Source organism: Centruroides sculpturatus, unplaced genomic scaffold, assembly GCF_000671375.1.
Source record: "Centruroides sculpturatus isolate CEXI.00-Female unplaced genomic scaffold, Cexi_2.0 scaffold290, whole genome shotgun sequence".
Taxonomy (NCBI): Eukaryota; Metazoa; Arthropoda; class Arachnida; order Scorpiones; family Buthidae; genus Centruroides; species Centruroides sculpturatus.
The window spans coordinates 228865-255894 of record NW_019384526.1 but is presented as its reverse complement, the minus strand read 5'-3'; the positions used below and the strand labels follow the sequence as shown (position 1 = coordinate 255894).

The window sequence follows — 27030 nt, the reverse complement described above, 5'->3', positions numbered from 1 at the left end:
CCATAAAGGGCATTTTAAATATAAGCAATATAAAAATACAGTCGACCCCCTATAACACTGTTGATTTTTCCGTTTTATATAAATTCCATGTTGTACGAGTCACTTAGATTTTACAAATACGTGTGCCGGGCTGTGAACGGCTCACATATTTGTAAAATCTAAGTGACTCGTACAACACGGAATTCATATAATAAATTTAAAAGCTGAGATCTTAAGCTGTAGCTAACTTATTGTTTAAGCGACAAAACTGTTATGAAACCTTTTAAAATTATTATTATTATTTAGTACAAAGGAAGGGCCTCTTATATGTTACACTTTAATAACATACGTATATGACAATGAGCGTCGTATTGTATAACATATAAGAGGCCCTTTCCCTCTAATAAATAATAATAATTTTAAAAGCTTTCATAATAGTCGAGTGAGGCCCTAATCTTCTGCTTAAAGTCTCGAACTTTGAAATTTCTTGCTATTTAGTAACGAGGAAGAGCTTTTTACAGCATATAAGAAACCCTAAATAGAAGAGGCTCTTATAATATGTAAGGGAGGGAGCAATTAGCAGAGAGAAAGGGCCTCTTACATCATGTAAGAGGCCCTTCCTCTCTTCTAATTGTTATACAGTAAAACCTGTCCAAAACGGAAGCACGGCGGGGAAATACTGTTTTTCTTTTTAAACAGGTGTTTGAGAAACAAACCTGCCAAACCTGGTATCTCGCTAGTCCGGTTTACACAGGTTTCACTATATATATTATTAAAGTTTATATTCAGGGCCTGGTTTACATATAAACTAAACAACACGAAGCTTAGGAGGCCCCTCCATAGCCTTGAATAAAATTCGAAATTATTATTATTTTAAATAAAATAAAATTCGTTTAGATATTCACGTTACAAAAATGTAATTTCTCAAGAATTTCATCTTAAAAATAATATTAAAAAAAAAATCAATAATCAAATCGCGAAAAATATCTCATTTGTAGAATTTACTATTTTAAATACAACGTTAGATCGTGATTTGAATAATAAAAGTAATAAATTGCATTCTTTATTTTATTTTATTTTATTATTATTTTTTTTATAAATTTTTCTTTAAAGATATAATAAATTAAATTTGAAAATCTCTCGGAAGTAGATTTAATTTCAATGATTTCGATCTTGTAAAGAAGTTTTTCCTTAATTTTATCCGAGTAACAATGCGATTAATATTCGAATTTTTAAGTAATAATACGGGTAATTAGTCAATAAAATAATAAAATTACCTGTCTGATGTGTAATTTAAGGTACAAGTGAAGCGTATGAAATTCCAAAAAATCAATTTAGAATTGTAGGTTACGCCCGGGTGGGAATCGAATCCACGCCTTTTAAATTTAAAGGTTATTGTGACACGTGTATAGAAGAATTTACAGTATATTTATGTGAGTTAATTGTGATAAATCTGTAAAATAAAAGTTGTAAAGATTGTCAGGGTAGCCAAAAATCGGTTAACCGAGGTTAATTAAAGTATATAAGAGAATAGTTCAATTTGAATGGGTAATCTTCATAACAGATAGAATTACTTAGAATGGGGATTTCAAAAGGGTGATTCTAAGAACAGATAATAAAATACAATGTAAAGAAGTGATTACATTATTAAAATATTGACATTTTAAACCTTTTCGTGTAATTTGATTGGATTAAAATCAGAAAATATAACACTTAGGCGATCTGCAAGGGGTGTCTTCCGGAAGGACTTCTTATAATAAACTTTCCCCCTATTTAAGTGTTAAAGCCAATGGGGTGCCTCTCAGAAGGACTTCCTTTTGTAAACTAGACCTAGATATTAGAAAGAAAACTCAAAAAACGTGTGGCCATCCCATTGTTCAGATACGAACCCACGACCTGTGTTCAGTGGTTTTATCCACTTTTTTACGTAATTAAATATATTCAAAAATACTAAAATAAACACCGTACTTACATATAAAGTCCAAGTTAAATCAAACTATTCACACTAAAGTCAAAGTTAAATAGTTTTTAACTTCGAAAAGTTTGGTTAAATCAAAGAATAATCAAGCAGATTAGTTTGTATAAAGCGAGCGAAACTATCCCGAAACATAAAGTAAATGGAGTAACATTTATTGGCATCATCACGTCACGTCATTTGTCCTTTAACTTGTATTCGTAGCCAGAGGTGTTACTGACTTAGTCAATATCCGGGTAGAAACGAAGACGATTTCATTTCCTACAGAATTCAACTTAAACATTCGATAGCAGGAAGTGCACTTTTATAATTACATTCTCTATAAACAAAATTTCGATCGTGATTGAAATTTTTGTATGCATGAATGAAAACAAGTTCCATAACAAATATTCAACACACTAAAAGTTTATATTACTTTCCCTGTTAATTGAATAAACCAGCGTATATATATATTAGCGGACTCTCGTTCAACGGAAGGGACAAACAATTATAATCATATTTTAATTTGAAAATTGATTAATCGGCTTTTCGTATCTGATCTCCCGTTCTCCGGGAATTTTTGAATCGAAATCACGTGACTTCCGGTCCAAACCGGAGTTTACTATATAGTTAATCGAGTTTCAATATCCGGTCTCGATTTTCGTGGTATCTAAAATTCCATTCTCGAGATTAAAACAAAGAGAACGGACGGACAGTCAGACAGGAGGAATTATGCTGCTGCAATTTTCAAATACTGCAAGACAATAATAAATTAACATTGAAATTAAGTTACATTATTTATCAATTTTAATTCGCTCGAAATTATAATAATTTTACGTATTCATTTTGAAATTAATTAACGTATCGTTTACTTTTAATTGTTACCTGACGAAAATTCTTTAGTTTAATTTCGAAAAATTCATAATTTTCTCGGAGGAACAAGAAGAGAAAAATGCTAGTAAATCAATCAAGTTTAAAGGAGGATTGCATTAACTTTAAAATATTATATGCACTCTTCAATACAAAATATAGGGCTTTAAAAATTAATAATCCGAGAAAACAGTTCGATAGTTTAACTATGGGATTAGAAAGTCAATCATTCGAGTTCTGTTGTTCACTTAAACAGATTTAAATCGCATCAAATTAAGATATTGTCCATCTTATCTACAATCCCTTAACGACTCTGAAAGGCTTGATTCACCTTTTATCTAGATCTATTTGCAGAGACAGGTCGTGTATCTCTAGCCATTATCTTTGTATCGGTTCGGACAGACAAACAAATGTACTAAACTGCAATAAGTTATTCTCTAAAGAATAAGTTCTAAAAAGTAAAAATAACAAGTTTTAAGCCTGTTTTCTAAGGAATTTATTTCTTAAAGTTGTTTTTTTTAGCTTGTTAATCGGTAAGAATCTCCTAGTAAAAAAAAAGCCTTCAAAACACGTAAAAGAACCTGTCTAAAACCGAACGTAAGTAAACAGAAACCTGCAAAAAAAGAAATAAAAATACTTTCCTAAAACGAAAACCGTCCAATATACAGTAAAACCTGCCTAAAAGGAAACCTGCCAATACAAAAAAAAAAAAAACTACATTAGAACTTGTCTTAAACGCATAAAATATAGTAAAACCTGTCTAAAATGGAAACCTGCAAAAACAGAAAATAATTCGGTATGGTGCGAGTCCGGTTTATACAGGTTTAACTGGACTTATTATTTTATTATGTAAAATGGCGGTTAACACAGTGAATCCTGTATATCGCACAATACCGAACTATTGTCTTCGTTTTTAGAAGGTTTCCGTTTTAGACAAGTTTTACTGTATTTTTATTTTTTAAAACATAAGATATTGAAACAAAAGATGAATGTTTCAAATTTGTATTAAGTCAGAAATTATTATAGTAAAACCTGTAATAACGGCCACCTTTAAACGACGGCCATGTTTTCTGGAACGTTTCATACAAAATAACCTCCGAGCAACGAACATTTTTGTTTTGTGCACACCGTCAGTGGCCGTTGTTAAAAGGTTTCGTTGCTATTACCATTAATTAAAATTATATTATATTCTAGAAAATTGCATTTTTCAAGAATATAATATACATAAACAAAAGTATTTTCTCCAGAATTTTTAAATACAGTTTTTCTATTAAAAATGATACTTTTTAAGTTCGGATTTTTATTAAAAGTTTTAAACTTTTAACGATTAAAATAATAATAATAATAATAAGGATTTCTCTAGAATATAATACACTTTCTATAGGAATAAAACGTGGAACTTTTATGTATATTTTCACGAATATATAAATAAAAAATTGTAGAAAAATATGCCGGATAAGGCAACTGACTTTTATCACGTAAAGATTTTTATATAATATATATATATATGCAGTATATTTTAAGTATTTAGTAAGATCTGTTATTTTGAGTCTGATGTATTTCTATGTTTCTTTCATCAATCATACTTAAGATTCAAAATGATGGCATCCTTAGCCTTTGAGACGTAAGCAAGGGATTGAAGTATGTACTCTTTGCTGCTGTTGAAATAATCATCTCGTTATTTTAAAGTCGAATATTCTTTCTCTGTTCGGTTGAAAAGACAAAATTTCAAACTTTTTCTGCTTATTTATATGCTCTTAAAAAAAAAAAAAAAAATAGAAAATGCATTAGATTAAACTGAAGTTTGTTAAAAGTTGTTTGTTCTTGTATACAATTCTTGGGAATTTTTCTTATTCACGTGGCAAAAAAGGAGAGCATTAATAATAATAATAATAATTTGATTTTGTTAAATTCTTTTCTTGTTAGTTTTAATTAGTTTATTGTGTATTAATTTGTGAAAATTAACGAATATTCATTTGTATTATAGGAGAGGAAAGGGTAATTGGTAGTATAATTCGAAAATATTAATTTGTCTTGGAAAAGAAAGTAGAAAAGAGTAATAGAAAAAGAAGAAAAGTTGAAGAAAATAAAAAGTAATGTTTAGATCCTATTCATACCTTCGATTTAGAATTAGATTCGAACCTACGTCCATTTTCTTTCTTCTTAAAAGATCTGAACCCACTTTCCTACATCCATGCCCTATTTTATTAAAAGTACAGTACATCTCAAAGGGTCCGAACCCACGTTCCAAGCAATTATATTGTATTTTATTATTATAAGAGATAAGTAATTTTCTTCTACTAACGAGTAAGGCAAATTAATTAATTTTCCTGTGACATCTCTTTCCAGTCAATCCCGTTTAATATTCTCGTGGAAAAAATAATATTTTGTTAACAAATAAACAGAAAATAATCGAATTATAACACTAAATTATTTTATAAAATTTCACTTCCATGTAATGAAAAATTCAAAATATATATATATATATATAAATTCAAAAGGGTATGAGAATCTAAATCCACGTCTAGCGAAGGTATTATCTTATCATTTACACGTCCAATTCGAAATGAATTTGAAAGACGTGAGTAAAATTAGAAAATTCTAAAGTTATTTTCACACAAATATAGAAATTATTTTCGAATTATAACATTAAAATTTTCAATTGAAACTAAAGCAATCTCACTCCAGTAATAAAATTAAAATCGCCGGAACAATTTTAATTTAAAAAACAAAAAAAAAGCTATTGCAGAAGCCATTTTAAAAAAGTAATGACTTCTCGAGTAATTTAATGTCTTCATAACTTTCAAGGCTAAACAATATTGTGTTCATACGATCGCACAAACCGTCAATTGCTCTCAATAAGAATTTGACGAGGCGTCAGTGGTTCGTAGAGGGAGGAAAAAGTAAAAAAAAAAGTAAAGAAATTGGGCAGTTCGTGCAGTATTACTACACCTGCAGCTGACACAATCGTGCAGAGACTAAGGGCAAACCAACTATTTTGAAACATGGAAGACATCTGGACGTGAGTTGTGTTAGTAAGACATTTCGACCCCCTATAAGTTCCCCTTTCAAAAAAATAAATAAATAAGTAAAAATATATATATATGGAAGAGTTCAGTACATCTAACGAAACTAAAATCTTTTAAATCTACTTCTGCTCGAATGAGTTACCTTTTTTATTTATATAAAAAAAAGCCCAAGAAAAAAAAATTCCTCTTTGAAATTGGTTGCTTAGATGCTTCTTGTATGTCATATGAAGTCCCATGGGATAATAGTTTCCGTCAGCAGTAAAAAGTCTGTAGTATCTAAAAGTCTGTTTCTCATGACTCGTTGGATATGTAGAAGGAAAAAAAAATTGCTGTATTTTTTTTATGTCTTCTACTTCTACCTGTTGGTAAGTAAGTAAGCCTTCAATTCGGTGACACTTTTGGGAGTTGGATTTCCGATAGATGCCAAAAGCTTGACATCTCCCTCCTGGTAAAGCTAAGGACGTATTCAAGTTTGAAATTAAGCAACATCTGGTGAAAATCAATCAACTGAATGGAAAATGGGATGTTCTCTCTCTCTCTCTTCCTCTCTATACAGTTAATTTTCTATAGAATTAAATATTTTCTAAAGAATTTTCAAAAATACAAAGGTGTTAATCGTAAAGAACAACAATTAAAAAATTTATTAAGTTAATTTCCAACATTTTTTTACGTACAGGTGTACGAGTATAAACGATACAGTTGTTGTACGATTGAATGCCAAATAATGCCGCTAGATGGCCTGAAATAGCCATTTCAGGCCCTCTAGTGACGTTATTTAACATGCAATCGTTTTTAAGCCCTCTAGTGGCATTTAATGGTACAAAATCCTTTTTTAATACTTATATCTACCATTAGAACTTAATAAATGATAATGTTCTTACTTCGGCTTAAGACGATTGTGGTCTTGGAAAAAGTAAAACGAGGAGAATGAATCCTTATAAGCTGTACGAAATTATTGGTTTTTTTTAAGGATAAAAAAAAGAAGAAGCATATTATATAAAAGATAAGAAAATGAAACAAACAAACAAAGCTTTAAATGGATAATTTATCATAAAATACACAGAAAATAATAAGAGAAAATTGCATTAAAAGTAAACTCGTCTTAATGATTATGGCCTAATTATATTGATAGTCACATTATTTTGATGTTTTTTCTTAATCATTATAATGTGTTAATGATAAATATTAAAATATTCTACGCAAAATTCATTTTTTTTCCTACTTTACCAATGAATTATACAGAAAATGCATGTGTTTATCTATTGCACGTTTCGTAGGATTTATGTAAGAAAATATTTATTTAATAATATATAAAATTAACAACGTTTTTCTATAATTAAGTCCGAATTTATTAGCTTTAAATTATTTTTAAATAATTAATAAATTAATTTATAAAACTAAAAACAAAACTTTCAGGAAACGAAACTGTTTTCTATACAATAAAAATCCAGCAACGAGTTGCCTAACTTTCCCGGCAAAAAAAATTTTAAAATTATGAGTTGCGCCATCTGTTATAGAATTTTATTTTTAAAACTTTTTATATTATTAATTATTATAAAATGGCAAAAAGCTTAATTTCGAGGATAGAGATAAGTTTTATTAAAATTGTAAATGCTAATAAGGAGTAAATTCTTCATTAAGACCGACACCACTCTAGATACGACACGTGACACGTTCTATCTCCTCACCTCTTTGACCTTTAACCACCAAAATTTAACAGCATTAAAGCCATTAATACCCAAATCTTCCTGCCAAATTTCATAAATTTTGGACAAAAGGCACACGAGTTATTAAGCTTCAAATTGGGTAAACAAAATCGTTCCCCTCACATATACATACATACATATAGAAAATACCCCAAAATTTTTTGTATTCCTCGACATTTAAAAGTTCCCTGAGTCTAAAAATGTCAGAATATTTTATTTTAAAAAGCTCGAAATTCTCGAGTAATGAAGAAAATTTAAATCTGTAGAAAACATTTCTCTTGCATAAGATCAAAGAATCTGGTAGATTGTCAACAATTCTTAACGAGATCGATTAATAAAAAGCCTTCATCTTATGATTCTACGAAGCACTTACGAGATTAAAACTTAACTAAGTAGTTATTAAGGACCCCCCAATATTAGTGAAGTTTTAATGCTATTAAGTGGATAAAATATCGATTAAAAATAATCAGATTCATCTTTTCTCTTTTCTTAATTGTTTTTCTGTGTAATTCAATTCACTATTCTCTTTTAATCGGATCTTTAACTCGTTAAAATTGCAAATAAAATCCATTTTAAGTAGAGCACTTTTGCTACTTTCTTGCTATTGAATACTTTTAGGATTTATTAACGCTGAGTTGAAGGTTGCAAATGTTTCAATATTTGCAGTTATAATGGGATTTCGTATCGAATATCACCCTATTTTCCTGTGATTTTATTCTTACAAACGTTGCACATTTACTTAAATATATTTCCTCCTCCTTCTCCTCCTCTTCTCTCTTTCCTCCTCCTCTTCCTATACTTTTATAAAAGATTCGATTACAGATGTTAAATTTAAAAGAAATTCTCCATCATTTAATTGAGATTTAGTAAGGTTTTATGTAACATATTACTTGAGAATTACACTAAATGTTTCGAGTTTGTTTATTTTTTTTTTCAACGTTAATGTATGAATTCGTCGTTTATTCGTACATTAGAAATAGAATTTATACGATATTCTTTCAAATCTTTAGAATTATATTAAAGAATTATTAAATAAATATACTTTTTAGCTAATTAATTCTTAAATTATTTAAATATTTTCATTCAAAAAAAATCTAGAGTAAAGAGAAAAAAATTAATCTAGAATTTATTCGTCTCTAATTTGAATATAGAATTTTTCAATTTTTTTTTATCATAACTATTTAAATTTTAAAAATATATAAGCGATTCCCTCTTAATAATTTAAAAAAATAAGCGAAATTCTTTAGATAATAGCATCGATCTTATTGTATTGTTGGGATTTGACAACACAACACTTGCCAAAGGAAATACGTCCAAGAAGTATTTTCTATGGGAAAGTTATGAGAAAATGACCCCTATTTAGGTATTAAACACGTGAATAAAATTCGGAAAACTTCACGCGGCTAGCATACTGATGGGGCGCGAACCCACGACTCACTACATCAATCTGAAGTAAATACAAGTTGACCCCCTATAACACTGTTGATAATTCCGTTTTATATGAATTCCATGTTGTACGAGTCACTTAGATTTTACAAATACGTGTGTCGGGCTGTGAAAGGCTCATGTATTTGTAAAATCTAAGTGACTCGTACAACATGGAATTCATATTAAACGGAATTATCAACAGTGTTATAGGAGGGTCGACTGTACAAGTATAATGCACTTTAATACTGGAAATGTGATGTTTATCGATACTACAATAGTAAACTATGTAAGGTTATATATACTTAGAGGAACGTTGGACTATGTAAAGAACCCACATAGTCCCGAACTCACACAGATGAATTTTTATCCACGTGTCACTTGAAGGCTTTATGAACAAAAAAAAAACGACGTCGCTTACCCATTTGAAGAATTGCCCATTACACACGTAACAAGAAGACTGAATGCACGTGAGCCCATGATTCCTGACATTGTAAGGTGTGTAATGATTGGATCACCCATGTAAATCTGTGTGCAATCACATCAAACATATCATCTGAGCCTACGGTATCTGACTTATAAGACACCCAATAAGTTATAATTGAATATTTTACGATTCGGTTGACTGTATTTATATAAAATTAGTGGCCAAAAAAATTCAATTGTTTTGAACCATTTTCGGTTAACTGATATTAAAATCTGCGGCAAAAATTCATTTCTTTTTCAACAAAAAATATAAGACATCAGAACCGAGTAGTTACATTTATATTCCGATAGGGACGATACGTCTCTGTATGTATGAAAAAATATGTTATAAATGAAGCAAGTGAGGAAATGCAATTTGGGAAAACTTCATTAGATTTGGCCATCTCATCTATCGCCAGACTGTGTTGGGTAATCACAAGGGTTTTACTGGATATCTCGCTCGACAAAGGTAATGATGTTACGTGTCTATCATCAACCTCTCGTATTTACTATACTAATGGCACCGATCACTTTCACGGGTTTTACAAAACGTTGTCGAGTGAATTACTTCGACTAGATTCAATTACTTTTCATTCACGCTCGAAAACATTCGAAATTTCTCCAACGCAAGACTTTTAAATGAGGGAAAAAATACTTCTGTTAAACTATGTTACGTTTGCTTCCAATACTTTGTAAATGTTACGTTTTCCTTCCTTCAAAGTGCGGAAATTCGATTGAAATTACGTTGTAAAATCCTTTTTAACCGAAGAAAATGTAAAAAAATAATAATAATAAATAAAATATAGGGCCTATACAAAAATGGGGTGGCCCAAAAATCAGTTAACGCATTTCGTTTCGCGTGTTACAGTTACGAGTTTAGAAAAACGTGTTTAAATCGTTATATAAGATTTTACCAATTGAAAACAGTCGAGTTTTTATAATGATTAACTGACTTTTGGGCCAGCCTGTATACTCGTAAACCTTCGTACATGTGAACGAGACTAACTTTCCTCTGCAGTGGATCGTTAATAATTATTAATTAGTAAATTTAATCAATAAAAAGAGTTTAAATTATTATAAAATATAAATGTCAGAAAATATTTTTAAAACAATTTTTGAAGAATTATAAAGAAGAATATTTAATAATTTAAATACTTTTCATAATATTAAGAGGTTTATCTTCATTATACTTATATAAATATAAATAAAGTGAGTGAAGATCCAGGAAGAGAAAATATTACATGACAGTGAAATTATGTGATGATAAAGAATGGAAATACTGGCTATCCTGACCCAACAATTTGTAGGAACAGGATGATGATGATAATGATGATGAGAGAAGGAAGAGAATAATGATGAGGAGAATAAAGATGATGAGGAGGAGGAGGAGAGGAGGAGGAAAAGGAGGATGGGAGAGGAAAATGAAGAGAAGAAGAATAAGGATGAAAAGAAAGGAAGAAGAAAGGAAGAGATTGACGAGGAGAATGATGAGGAGAATAAAGATGATAATGAGGAAAAATTGAAGATGGTGATGAAGAAGAGAATAAGGATGTGAATGACAAAGAGGATAATGAGAAGGAAAAGGAGGATAAAGATGATGATAATGAGGAGGAGGAGAAGGAGGAGGAGAGTAACGCTGATGAAATGGAGAATGATAATGGTGACTAGGAAGTGTAGGAAAAAAATGAAAATGAGAAGAAGGAAGAGGCGGATATAGATGACGACAATGAGAATGGCGATGAGAATGAGAAGGATGAGGAAAAGAATGATGAAAATGATGATATAACAAATTTTATTTATTTGTTATTTACAACATTTTATAATATTCCAGATTATTTTAAACTTTGTAAACATTTTGGACCAATTAATTTGATTAATAATTTTATTTATGAATACCAAAAAAAGCTTATTTTTTAATCATCAACACCTCATAAATTTATCTGTAAAGAATGAAAATGTCCACAACTTACAGATTTAATTTTAATAATTTCTTGACTTTATAACTTATTTTAAACTGGTTCCTATCAAAATTTACCAAAAAATATTGTTCTTAATTTTAATATACATTAATTATAATTAAGGATAGCTATAAAAATTATTTTTAGATTAAATCTATTGCTAGAAAAACTAATTAAAAACAAACTGGAGAAGAGCATAAATGGAAGTAGAATCTAAGAGATTAATAAAGTTCTATATAAGTATCATTCCTCTGAAACTACTCTTTCTTTAACCCTTGAGTATATGTAGCTTTTCCTATAATGATTTACTTGTTCTTAATAAAGAAAATACCAAAAATACAGGAAGAAATAAGATAATAACATGAAATTATATAGAAAAAAAAACTACAGATTTTAACACAATGATGTGCTAATTAATACCCTACGAATAATTGTGATATTCAAAAGGGAATATAATAAATAAATCTATAGCATGATTATACGTGATTATTCGGTTATGTAATGCAGATAATGGTCCGGTAAGTTGAAATTTTCCGATTTACTGGTCAAGTATTTTCGAATTTATTCTATACTTTACATAACAATGCTTCTAAAGAGGTGTTAAGTGGTATTTTAAAGATTTCATCATACGCTACAATGACGAAACAATGAGAAAAAAAACACGTGGCTTTGGAAAAAAAAAAATCTGGAATTTCGCCTCTAAAAGCGGTTCCATACTTACGTAAGCCGTGTTCTTTCCAACAAAACCATTTTAAGAAATAAAATTCCTGACATTTCCTGTAAAAAATCGAGAATTTCGTCTTTAAAAATAGCACTACTCTTACGAGAGTCATCATCTTACAAGTGAAACGAAGTCAAATCCCTGATCTTACTGGAAGAAATTCGGGAATTCGGTTTCTAAAAAACGGTTCTATAAGCATAGAAGTCATTATTTTAGAAAGAAAACAATTTTATAAAACCAAATCCTTTACAATTCCCCCCAAAAAAGAATTAAATTTCAAGTAATTCTCCTCATTAATGACAATTTAAAACGTTTTTATATCAATAAATCCCATCGATAATCAGGATAAAAGTAATTCTAATAAACTTCAAACTTAATAATTAACAATTAAAACTAATTATTGAAATTTTATGTTAATTAAGAATTCGGAAAATATGAATTATTAAACTCTAAATCCCTTCTGTAATCATCAATACCTAACGACGTTTCATCTTAATAAGATAAAGTTTTCTGCGAAGCATTCTAATAATAATAATAATAAAATAATAATAATAATAATTTTTAAAAAAAATATTAAATTAATTAATGTTTAATTATTTGCATGGCGTGGATATTGCATCAAAATTGATTGATGATATCTCTCTTTCACGTCGGATCACCCCTTAAAGGATGCTGCTAAATATTCATGAAGTTCATTAAGGAGATCAGATTTGCATGCCTTATATTCTCGGATGTAAGAACGATACTAAGGCTTTTTCTACGCTTTTAAAAAATAATAATGAATGAATTTTTAAGAGAAAATATTGCTAATATTTTATACGAAAATTTTATTTAAAAATTCTGAAATCTTTTAAACCTATGTAAAGCTTTAATCCATCAGTGGACGAATGAATAAAAACTACAGAACATTAATCGTGGGTTCCACCTCGCTAACGTGGAATTTTCTTGGTTTATAACACCTAAATAGGGGCCAGTTTCCCTTAAAAAATCCTCCAGGTAGACATCCCCACGTACATCATCCACGTGTCGTATATAAACAAAGGTAGAGCTTTAATATTTATAAATTATTTATTTAAGTTGATAATAATTTAAAAAATTAAACAAATAAATCTATATAAATTGTGTAAGATAGAAGGCGTGACAGGATTGGTCAAAACGTCGTTATTTTAAAATTTCCAACCAATCGTTGTTAATGTAAATAGCCTTAAATAACGCTGATTGGTTAGAGAACCTAAACTATGTATATTACATATATCGCAGCGTACGACATATATTCATTTAAATCTTTTAATTTAATTTTTTTCTTGTTAAAAACATTCGAAATTTTTTATTCATACCGAAAAAGTAAATTCATTTCTTTTTATTCTGTTTATAATTTGATACTTTTGAAGGCGTATTTTTAAAATAAAATTGATGTGACGTTCAGAATCGCGCTTTCTACTCCATTAAATCTCTATAATATTTTACGCTTGATTGACTCATAAGAATATTTATATTAAGAATTTTTCAATTTATAAAATATTCATTTTATTATATAACTTTTTGTTTAAAAAAAAGATTATTATTTATTTAAAACGAGCGCTTCAAAATTTATAAAATATTTACGCGATTAATAAATATTATAGCAGTTCTTAAAGCAAAAAACCAAATATTTTATTAAGATTTTCTTTAACATACCGAATTTTTCTTAATTAACGAGTTGAAAAAGTTAGTAAAAACCTGGAATTTTTAAGTCAAATAATTAATAAAATAGAAATTGAATTAAAAGGTTATATTTCTGAGCCATTAGCGGAAAGAAAAATAAGCCACAAGCTTTATAAAAGTTTGCTTTAGGATAAAAGATTTCGTGACAAGTTACCTTTATCCAAACGTATAGAAGAAGAAGAGTGTGAACGATATTCTTTTTAACAAGAGTACTAACAACTGAGTTTGGAGAACTTTCTTATGACACAACTGTAGTGTGTGTTTGTGTGTGTGTGTGTGGCCATATCGATCGGAAAAAATCTTTCAACACCTGAGCAATCTTATCTCCAGGCCAAGTGCGACTAGGACAAAACATAGCATTGGTTTTCGACACGTTTAAGTTCTGTCCAGAAGTCACGAAGTGTTACCCTCTGGGCAAAAATCGTCAGACTTCTTCAACTACCTGATCCATAAGAATTGAAGAGGAATGCTTTAAGAGTTGTAAAGTTAAAGTCTTACCCCTTAGGTATGCATAAGTATTGAATGATTTTCAATTTTTTTATATGTGTATACAGATAAACACGTGTCTAAGTATGGAAATTATATAAATATGTATGTTTTTAAAACTAATTTCCTTCGAGTAAATATACTTATAAAATTTTTATAAGTTAAAATGCGTAAAAAAATGAAAGAAAAATTAAGTTGAATATCTTACAAACGATTGGTTGAAACATGTAACTAACTCGAAGGCGATTGGCTGAAGAAACAAATGGGAGTGAACCCTGCCTTTTCATTTTGTCTCTTTAGCTCNAATTTCTATCTTAAAAATTGTTATAGCTGCCTCTTTTACTTATTAAAAATAATAAAATTTAAATTAATTTAACTCTTATGGCATATATTATAATAGTTTCACTCAAACTTAATATATAATTTAGCTCTTTAATAGATAAATCAAAGCAAATTTAGACTTCAATTCACAATTTAAAGATTGTTAAAAGGAATTTTTCTAACAGTTTTATTTAATTATATCCAAAATAAATATTGTTTTTCAGTTTATTAAGTGAGCCTATCTTGATCGAAATTAATAATTTTTGCTAAAAAATTTATATTTTATCAAAATTTCTGATTAAAAATCGATAAAATTTTCGATTGGAATTAAATTTTTATACGAATCTAGACACAACTTAATAGAAACCTTTCCAGATATAAGAAAAGGCTAACAAAATTTCGTTTTCTTAACTTTCTATAACTCAATATCGTGAATCAGTTGAGCAATGCCTTCTGGCATTTAACTGACTTTTATTATTATTATTTTTTTAATATAAGTTATAATATACCGATCTTAAATTTCATATAACACTTACTTCAATTTTGCCCTATATAAACTATTTATTTATACAACAGACTATTGTAATTATAAATTAGTACCTAATATGAATTAGTATCTAGTATTAATACCTAGCAGTAGTTAGTACAGTACATAGTATTAGTACCTAGCAGTAATTAGTACATAGTATTAGTACCTAGCATTAATTAATACATAGTATGAATTAGTATCTATTATAATGCCTATAACACAAGGCATTATAACAGTAGAAACAAATCTAACTGTTCCTATTGAAGTTCTGTAAGCAGTAGATTTATTAATTAAGAAAAAATTAAATGGAAAAGTTAGGAATTTTATAAATTTTTCGGTGTTTTAAGCGTTTATAATCGTTATATTACAAGTTCTTTGAAAAGTGTAAGAATAACGTCTGAGTTTCCACAGAGAACACCAAATTAATTCAATAATATGTTTTATTTAATAAGTTAATTAATATAAAACCGTAATAATTTAAAACATATATATATATATATTTTTAATAACTAAATATTTATATAACATAATATATAGTAAACCCTTGATATACTAAATAAGAGTTCACTATATCAAAAATTCATTGTAGACTATATATACGTATATATGCACATTTATAGAAAAATGTTCTGTTTATAAAATAAACTTTAATAAATATTAAAACAAAAAAAATTAAATTAATAAAAAAATTATTAAGAACATAAGTGGTCTTCAGCTAGATATAAACGATAAATGCGCGATTACGTTTCAAAGATCTTTGATATTGATTGGTTAACGATATGCATATCTGAACGACGATTGGTAGAAATATTAAAAACATGCGTATCTCTTAATTTTATAAGATTTTTCTCTCTCTTTTAAACATTTAAACTTATAAATTTAATTATACAATATATTTAACTAAACTTATTATACTAAATATAATAAAAGTCAAACTAAACATTCATTTTTAAAAATTTAAGAATCTGAATAGCGTAATTATAAAGTTTCTACATTAATATCCTTATTATTGAAATTTCAACGTCTGGTAATTTTCCTAGCGACTCCTTAACTGAAACAATTAACTACTATCTGAGAATATTCAACTCATTATACGCTTAGAGATACACTTAAGTATTAACAATTTCGAAATGTGGTATAGACTTACCACTAATGCCTTACAGAAACGTGATAAAGTAAATTTACTTTTAAACAAATGGAAAAATGCTCTCGAGATTCTCGTTTTATCGCAGTTTGTGGTTCGTCATTTCCAGTTTGGTTTTGGTATGTGCAATTTTATTGCTTGAATTCGATAAAATATATATCATACGTACTATACATATTCGATTGATGTATCTTTCTGTATATACTAAACCAATAAAAGAAAGAAAGCAAACCATTTCTAAACATTACTTCTATGTCACAGCCTTCTTTTTAAGGCTTGTTTATACAAGAAAATTGCGATTGAATATTAAAAATATGCCAAGGAATCGAGAGAAAATTGAAAATATTTGCATATTATTCTATTATTTTATAAGACATTATTATGGTTTAGCGTGTATATGAAATTATATTGTATACAGAACAAGGCTATAGAAGAAAATGGAGATCAAGAGAAACCGCATTGTATCGCGTCGCGCTGTGAAGTACGACGCGACACGATGCGATGCGATGCGACTTCCTTACCATTTCGAAAGATATAGCATAAAGAAAAAACAATAACATATATATATAATCAAAATAATAATTTATTCGTTAATTTTTACAACCTTTTAGTGTAAGCGATTTAAAGAACAGGCTAAGACTACAATTAAATAATGTAATTTATATCATTTTCATAAATATTTAACCAGTTATTTATATTAAATTATTTAATATTAAGCTTATAAAAGAGAATATAAACATTCTCCAATAAAAAATTGAAGATTTATATTATTATATTCTTCAAAGGAAATCGATCTAAAATCCTTTTACAGTAAATATAACCATTGACAATCAATTGAATCTTAAATTTAATAAGTAATAAAACAAAATTTATAAATCATTCTAAAAATAGAAATTCGATTTTTCTCATTATAAAAGTTATAAATCTATAACTAAGTTTCCTAATTAGTAGAATTTTATATCAGCAAAAACAAAGGATTATTGTTCTACTTTTTATTATTATTATAATTATTATTATAAAATCGATCATTCTGTTGAAGAAAGAATAATCTTTAATAATTATTTATAAATTTTGAACGTAATTTTATGTATTATTATTTTTTTTAATTGCATTAAAGGAAGGTTTTTAGATACGAATTTGAAGTTAAATATGTCTAAAAATAAGTATTTTAGTACAATTTAATTCAATGATATTCCAAAGAGGGCGCTACCATCCCATTGAGGATTGTAGAAGACTCAAGAGGGCGCTGCAAAGCAGGGGCGCCTTGAAGCGCCCTCTTGGGACAGTAGGGATGTTGGAAGACAAGAGGTGTCTATTCGGAGAAAGAGCTTACACGGTTAGCATCTCCATATAAACCGAAAGAAGAAGAAGAAGAGGGGGAGGAGGAGGAGGAAGACAAGAGATGAAAAAAAATGTATACAGACGGGGTGGCAATTCTGAACAGTTTTAGGGCGGTTTAAACGATAACGGCAGTAAAATGATAGTGATTCTGATATAACGATGTTCATAACCCATCAGGCAATGTAAGGAATTCACCCATTGGCTAGATGCACAATAGCTTGATTTTTTCATCTGGAAAATTCGGTATCGAATCCTTAAGCCCATTTCTCAAAGTTTTTCTAAGGTTAGTCGATTCCATTCTTCACGGATTTAATCGATTCCATTGATATATATGGCAGGTTAATAATGGGCATTTCACCATCACACAGACGTTGGAATCTTTTAAAGTATTAAATATTATAAAACTACTAACTAATACATATAAAATCTCAAAATTTAAGTAAGGAATTTATGAAAAATTAAGTGGCTAATTACTAGAACAAGATTAAATTAAAGTTAAATTTTAATCCTTAGGATTAGTCGATAGGTTTAACATCGTAGAATGCAGCATCAGCCATGTTTAATTGTATAAGTGAGGCTAGTAAATTCAAAAAAATTTAATTAAAATCATTTTTAATTGTGTTTCTATGCAAATGAAGTTCTAAAAAACCTTCGAGAATGCGAGGAAAAATTATCAAATCGATATTATATTGATATTTATAATTAGAAGGGGTTTTCGATATAGTGAACAGTTTTGTCCTTCTTTCTATTCTTTATTTATATAGTTAACTCTTAATACAGTGAATGATTAAGCCATTGAGCGATCACTTTATTGAGTCTTATATCGCAAGATATACTTCATCGAGAGTCTACCATGTAGGGATTCTACTATATCGAGAGAGTTTCCTAGATAGAAAATGTACTATACTAGCCTATATCGTATTTATAGATATGATATTTAAGTAAAATTTCGTTGAATATACAAATTATTTTTATAATTATTTCATTAAATAATACATCACAAATTCTAGGGTAAAAATTTCATGTTTAAGCCAACGTAAAGATTTACAAAAAAATAAAAAAAAAATGAAGTGAAATTTGTATTTAAATAATAATAATTATTATTATTATCAAAGCTGCTAAGATAAGAAAAAGATTAGAGGAAAGAAATTATTTTTATTCTTGAATTTTTAACGTGTGAAAACTTAATTACATCTTATCATCACTGGAGAGAAATGTGATGCTAAGTAGCACGTGTCGTGTTATAGAGAAGCGATAAGATGACCTTTTAAAAGATCTGTTAAAAGAATATAGCCTATTTAAATATTCTATAATCTTTATAAGCAGATAATTTACAACAATTCGATATTTTCAATTATTTAAACGTAATTTATACGATATATACTCGCTTTACGACTAGTATAAATTTTTTGTATATAAGTGCAGTATTTTTTACCACCTTTAAGTGTAGAGATGCTCGTAAGAATTATGATCCTCTAACCAAAATTTTGATTCAATAGTGAAGTTTACAATATGATTCTTACCATAGATTATGTCTCTCCCATACGATTTCTTCTGGTTTTCCTGTATGTTATTGGATACGGTGGCCAAACTGCGCCTCTTCTAGACCCGTATATTAGAATTAGACTCGCATCCCTTAGTAATTAGGGGTGATACATGTGTGTTTCTTTTTAGCAGATTTACAAATACATATTAAAAAAACTAAAGAAATATATTTAAAAAACGTTGAATAAATAAGGAATATTCAATTAAAACTCCTAAAATTTCAATTATTCAATTGAAAAAAAATATATATCCAAGATGAATATCATCATTAATGCCTCTTCTATAATGGATTTCATACATACGACTTTTATAATTCTGGTTTTTATGACCATGCGTACAATGCTAAGCTCTATTTTCTGTACTCGCTTACAGTACAACAGACCTCAAATTCTCTTAACTTTTTTATTATACAATACTATATCCTGTTGGCTTATCCCGTCCACGTGATTACTTCAATAAAGAGCAGTACCCTATTATCTTCGCTTGGTTACATCAAAGAAAAGGGAAAGCCATCAAGCGGTATCAATCGTCTAGCCCTATTGACCAATAGCAATATTTCTTGTAAAGGGTGTCAAGGGGTCGAAATGGGGGAGGTTAAACCTATTTCCTGATCGACAGGAAAAGAAACTTTTTAAAGATACCCAAGTCAATTTATAGGCGAACAAAATAACTTAACTTATATAATTCGAATTCTAAAGATTTTACAGTCGATTTGTAGGTGAATTAAAGCGGTAAATTATATTATTTTACGATTATATTATAATAATTATATAAAATTTTAAATTTTGATCTGTATTAATGTGCATTTTAAACCGTTTCCTGTGATTATTTGCTCATTTATCTTTGTGTTTACGTGTAAACACAAAGAAAAATAAACAAATAAACCACACGGAAGTACAAACACACACATAAGCTGAAGTGTGTAGGCAAATATACACACATGAAAATGAATATATTTATGTGCATTTAGTGTATATTTGTCCACGTTCTCGAGTTTCTGAGTGTTTATTTTTTTGTGTTTGTGGTTGTATGGTATTTGCCTGTGTATTTCTGTGTGGTTATTTGTTCCTTTCTGTTTGTATAATATATATTATATAATACTGCAAACAAATACCTAACACCCAACTAATCACAAATACAGAAAAATAAACACTCAAAAACTAAATAAATATATATATGTAAACTCAGGGCAGGCTCAAACATCAATTTTTAGGACCTCAGACTGATGATCCTCTCTCAGAAGGGCCTCGCACTTTCAAATTTCTAAGAAAACCTGTCAAATAAAATTCGGTTTGGAAAATATTTTGAGGCCCCACTTTTTCGAGGCCCCAAAACTTGTAGCCGGCCTGTACAAACTGATACATACAGTACACTAAACTATATGTTACCATCAAAATTACACATAAAAAACTAATAGTTTTATAAATTCATACTGGCAAGGCCCCTCTCAACTGATTTATATATTAAACTAAATTCCTATTAAAATTGTAATTAATAAAATACTAAAAATAATAAAATTCTAAACATTTCCATGCGAATATTTAATCTCTCAGGATGTTATAATTGAAACGTTCTTGTTGATTATTCCAAACATTTAAGTCAATGTAAATAAATTTCAAATGTAAGAAAAATCTAAATAAATAAATTCTCCCTAAATGTTTAATTAATTAAATCATATATATTTTTCTTGTGTAACCAAATCTATAAGCTTACTAAGTACACACGAAACTACAAATTTCAACTGTACAAATCGATATAAGTTAGAAATTTGCTTAAGGTAATATTAATAATATTCCTTTCTGTTCAATGTCGTCTTTGTAATTATGATGACGAATAAATCTCTATCAAAATTAATAATTATAAATAAAATTTCCATGCTTTTATTTGCACTCTACTTAATGACATCAAGATAAACCACCCCCTTTGCAATCCCAGATATTGAATTTCTGATATACATCTTTGTTAATTTAATATCTTCGAGCAAACACACAGAACTCACTCGTCACACTGAATATTAAATAGGAGTCATCTGGTCAAAATTCAGATTCTTTAATTGAATCACTAGTTAAATATTGACCCCACTAATTAATAGATTGAAGTAAGTTCGTATTAAAAATCGATTTTTCTCAATTTAAATGTGAAAAATCTCTTTATTTTTTTTTTCTGTGTATCTGTCTGGTTGTATGTCTGCCTGCGTTACAAACGTGTCTAATATACCTTTAATGTGAAATTTTGTGACATAAACTTAGTAATTCCTCAATTAATTCTTTGAAAATACATAAGGAAGATATTACAGTATCGTTCCATACATAGTGGATATAGTAAACTATCAAAAGAATTCACTATATCGAGGGTTGAAAATTGTGAGTTACGGTAAATAGAAGCAACTATGCATACTGTGTAGCCTATACACAGTATATATAAGTAATAGCAAAGGCCAACTATTCACTATATCGAGAGTACGTTATATGCGATGACGCACAGTTTTGAATATATAGTGGTTTCTAAACTCTTTTGTGAGTTCACTATATCGAGGGTATGCTAAATATTCATAACTCTAAGCAAACTTAAAAAGAGTAGCAATTGTATATACAGTACTGTGTACATAGAGAGTAGCAAAGACCTATCGAAAATTCACTATATCGAGAGTCAACTGTACGCTATGCATGAATTTTCATAAAAAATCAAATCAGAAAAAGTTATTTCGAACTTCTCTACACTTGATTAAGGTGTGTTAAAAGTAGTAAAGTAGGGTACTAACAGATAAATATGTAAAGTATGTGACATGAATCATCACTCAGTGATAAAGAAAATACTTTGAAAGTTTTTCAGAGTTTTATGATGGAATGGTTACTAAAAATAATATCACGCGACAGATATTAAGCTATAACGAATATTACTTCAATATTGATTAAGAATGATATATCCTGTTTCTTCAGATATTCAATATCAAGAGGATAAAACATCGTCTACATCTTGGAATCAGGATAACACTTTGAATTTCAAATCAATACGATAAATTTCGTCAATAAATAATTAACATTTAAAAGATTTGGCAACACTGTCGCTGGACTTTCCCGGCATTCTTTATTTCTTTTCACCTTTTCATCCCTAATGATGACCACATCACATTTAATACTTAAGATTGGTTCGGGTATATTAAGGGATTTAGGCCATATCTCCCAAACCAGTGGTCCGATTTTCCTGCAAATTTCTACGAACGTTTGTCCCTAATACACAAATCTCCATGTGAAATTTTATAAATTTTTGACAGAAGGCACGCGAGTTATTAAGCTTCAAAGTAGGGGAATAAAATCGTGCCCCCCACATACTAGCAACCATACATATTTAAAACACCCAACTTCTTTGCATTTCTCGATGTTTTAAGGTCGCGACTCCGAAAATGTAAAAATATATTTTCGAGGGTAATTTTTTCACCGATTGCTTTACTTTTGCTGTGTTATAAAACAGCCAATGAAGTAAAGATACAGCTTTAAAAAAATCTGTTCCCGTTTATCTTATCGCTTATTTTCTAATTATTAATGATATTTTTAATGTAATTATATTTCTAATTCTAATTATCTAAGTAAAAGTTTTTTATAATTAATTTATTTATCGATCCAAATCCGTAATTATGATCGGTATTATATTATTTACATTCAGATAAAAATTTCTACAACGATACTTTATTTTATTACAGATTTCATATATTTATTTAAAAATTAATTAATATTTAAAAAAATTATTTTTTTTATTTACAGAAACCAAATATAAAGTAATCGAAATTAATAACTAGTCCACTGCTAAATACGTTAGATAAAATGATTCAAAACATTACGCTACAAACATTGGTTGGTAATAGAGTTTAACTTAACGCTGATTGGTTGGAGGTAAAAAAAAAAAGGTGGATTTATATTTACATCTACCAATAATATTTTTCTTTAAGCATTTTATCCGAAATCTAACATAAAATACTTAAAAGTAAATAAAAGTATTATTGTAATGCTTAAAATTAAAAAAAATAATGCAGAAAAATAATAAAAACCAGGCTATAAGTCGATATACAATCAATTAAAAGCAATTTTTAAATTTTTTTTTTCATTTTGTCTCTTTAGCTCTGTAGCATCAAGATGGCCTTTTTAAATCATACCTTCGACAGGCTACCATGGGGACGTTCCGATCAAGGATGAGGCCCAACAGATCCCCGAAAAATTCCTGGGGTTCGCTAGGATTCGATTTCAGATTCACAGAGCTATAGCTAGAGACTTCTTTCTTTCGTCCTATATGCATCAAGAAGGCCTTTAAAATCATATCTGTGAGTTGGGCAGGCCCAGGTGGACTTATCAATTACGATAGGGGGTAAAGTATCTGGGGCGGAACCCCCGAAATATTCCTGGGTTTCGCTAGGATTCGATTCCGGATCCCCAGAGAGATAACAGGTCATTTTAACCAACTCGGAAGTAAATTTTAGAGTTTATTTACACACCTTTTATAAAATAAAAAGAAAAAAAAAGAAATCTTTGTTTATTTCCGAAAACAATATCGATTCACAAATCGATTCGATTAAGAAATCGATTTGTAACGTCTCATTCGACTTAAAAATTAAATATCGATTTCCTTCTGGGGCATTTGATGCATTTGTTTTCTTAGCAAACCGCGCGTTTTCAATTGAGCAAAACTTTTCTCCCTTCCTTTCCCCCCTTATAACGTATACAACTTTCCGTGGGTATTCTTAAATTGCATAATAAGCGTTCTATACAAGGGCATACGCCATTTCAGATGGCAAATGATTACAAAGCTTCCTCCTTCGTGAATTATTCAACCCGAAACCAAAACGTTGTGGATCAATGTGGGGTCACGTGTACAAATCGGTAAAGATACAAGCAAAACAATTGGATATTTTCAGAGCCACTTTAAAGCATTACGAGCTCATTTTTCGCAAGTTGTGCCATAAAAAATGACAATGATTTAGTTGATGAGTGTGCATATAATGTAAAAATAAGTAGAACCCGCTTTCAATATAACCGATTTCAATCAAGTTGTATCAAATATCTTAAGAAAACAGCGATTGCGGGAAGGAAGAATCCTCTGTTTTCATATTTCTCCCCCCTCGTACTGAGACATAAGACACTGCAATTTAGGTAATACAGCAAAAGAAAAAGAAAAAAAAAGCTCAGCAATCTATCTAAGAGCATAACCATCGAAGCGGTTATAAATTTTATGCTCAATTAAGATACATTAAAGAAGAATATTCACTTACATAACATGTTCTTTCCATTATCGCTGCACGATTTCTATTCATCTATCAAGTGAAATGTTCGATATCTTTTAATAGAAATCTTGGAAGAGTAGGAAGAAGTTTCTACCGCCAGGAATGGACTCGCTTTATTAATGTCGTCATTTATTTGTCAGTGATTATTCATTATCGTGAATATGATTATTTACCATTACAAACACCTTTGATTTATATACTTATTACTCATTATAGATTGCTATTCTATAGGCCTAATAATGGATATTTTTAAAATATATATCTGTATGTTAAGAATAATTTTGAATGATTAGAATAAAGTACAGACATACGGACAGTTCCGGAATTTCTGGAGGTTATCAAATACTCACTATTAAAAATTAAATTGAAAGTATTACATTCTTATTAGATAAAATTTTAAGGTAATTTATTATTTCCTGTGTCTAATGCTTCAAAAATATATTGTTTTAACAGTGACGTTGCGCGTTGCTGCGCGTCTTAACGCATGTTTCGCGTACGAAATTGTTTAAACTTTGATTAAAACTTAGTTGTAAAATTACAGAATTGTTCAAATATAAATATAAATTACAAGAAGCGTAATAAATCTTCTTTAGATTAATGATACATCGACTCAAGTAACGTCGCCAAAACGGCGATGTTTCAACAATTATACTTAGTAAAAATAACAGTATTAATTGAATTTCCTTTATATACACAAATAAAAATGATTCTAAACTTTACATGCGGCTCGAAAATAAAATAATTGTTATTTAAAACCCGCTTTCAACGATGAGACGAAGAAGCATAACGTACGAGATACACGCATAAAAAACACATTTATTACAGGATAAAATATAAAAATAGTCTACTATAAAAGCGATTTCTATGTTAAAAAAAAACCTGTTTAAAGCGGAAACCTGCCAAAGAAAAATATAATATTCGGTAAAGTGCGATTCCAGCTTACACAGGTTTCACTGTATATTAAAATAACTTAATAATATAGATTTATATAAACTTTTATAAATATTTAATACTAGAATCATAAAATAAAAATAGAATATTCTATAAAAGTAAATGATTCCGAATGATTCACAAGAGATTTAAGAATCATTCCCAAAGGGGTTTATAAATAATTCACTCGGAAAGAACACCTTTTAACAGAGTTACATCGAAGAATTTACATCAGAACGGATATATTCTCAATGAAGATACGAAGAGAAGGGGCTAAAAAAATCAAATAGCATTAGTTTTTGAAAGAAATTCCAATGAATATTAGAAGAAGATTGTGAGAAACTTGTTGTTTATCTGGAAATTTTCGGAGCGTGAAGAAGAACTTGCAACAAACCAACAAACATGTAAACATGATCCTTTACAGATCGATGAGTTCCACATCATCATCATCTCCCATGTGTGTTCAAGTTGATTTTCTAAGTGAGCCAGAAGAGTTTTTATGTAGATTACTCCAGTTCACGAATTCTTACATACATAAATTTTATTTTAAAATATTTTAGTTAATAATTTAATAGTAAAATTTCAAAATACTACAGTATACACGTTGCTAAATTGTAGATAGATTATAAATTTTTAATTAAAAATTAAAGATTAAACTTTTTCTAATCGTTAAATGGAAGAATTTCTGTTTATAGTGTTTTGTAATTATTTTATAAATAAAATAATACTATAAATATATTTATAATCAGTTAAAGGATTTATAGAATTTACAAGAGAGATTGAGGAGGAACCCCAAAAGAGTTGAGGTTTATTTACATATTTTATGTCTTCTTATAAATTTAAAAGAAAGTTTACAATTTTTAGAAGAAAAAAAACACATATGTAAAGAACTGGCTTATATATAATGTTAACACAGCACCTACACAATTAGAATAAAGAAGAATCAATATCAATGAATTAATTTTTTAATACAGTCGAACCTCTCAACAACGGCCATTTCCTTCTGTTTTCGTCAGTGTCCGTTGTTCAGAGTTTCGCCTGTATTAAAATTTAAAAGAAGAAAAAAGCTTAAATAAGTCATTCAAAATCTTCATTAATATTTGAATTATTTCTTTATTTATTAAAATAATTTTTTAAATAACTTTTTTTTAAATTAATTATTTTTAAAATTAAAAATAGATTTCAAATAAAATAAAATGAATATGAAGATTAGCAGTCCTCTGTGAAATATGAAAGAAAAATTAAGTTGAATATCTTACAAACGATTGGTTGAAACATGTAACTAACTCGAAGGCGATTGGCTGAAGAAACAAATGGGAGTGAACCCTGCCTGCTACAGCCAATCGTCGTTCGGAAAACCTTATTTTTAAATTTTCAAATCGCTAAAATTCTATATTTGACAAAAGATAATCACGTTCATATAATTTTTTTTTAATTTAATTTTTGTTTTTATTGTCTTTTATCGTAGTTGAATTCATTGGCGACATAATAACAATGTTTGAACAGTTGATAATTTACATGAGAGATATCTCAACTGGTATCTACCAAATTTAAATGAGGGAGCGTAATTTGAAGATCAAGTTACTGTAGCTTAGGTACTTTAGCGTGTCAAAAAATGGTTTGCCATGACGGTCAGGTGCGAACCCACGAA

General features: G+C 28.8%; 1 protein-coding gene across 7 annotated transcripts in view; it reads right to left on the bottom strand.

The window, feature by feature from the left end:
* Positions 1–27030, bottom strand: part of LOC111622875 (complexin-like) — a 244259-nt gene that overhangs the window by 84196 nt on the left and 133033 nt on the right. Inside the window, exon 1 of one of the 7 annotated variants that reach the window (XM_023365319.1) lies at positions 24438–24462. The exons of the other annotated variants lie outside the window; for them this stretch is intronic. The gene's annotated coding sequence lies outside the window, so the exon portion shown is untranslated. Of the gene's footprint in view, positions 1–24437; positions 24463–27030 lie in introns of those variants that run through there. 7 annotated transcript variants of the gene reach the window in all.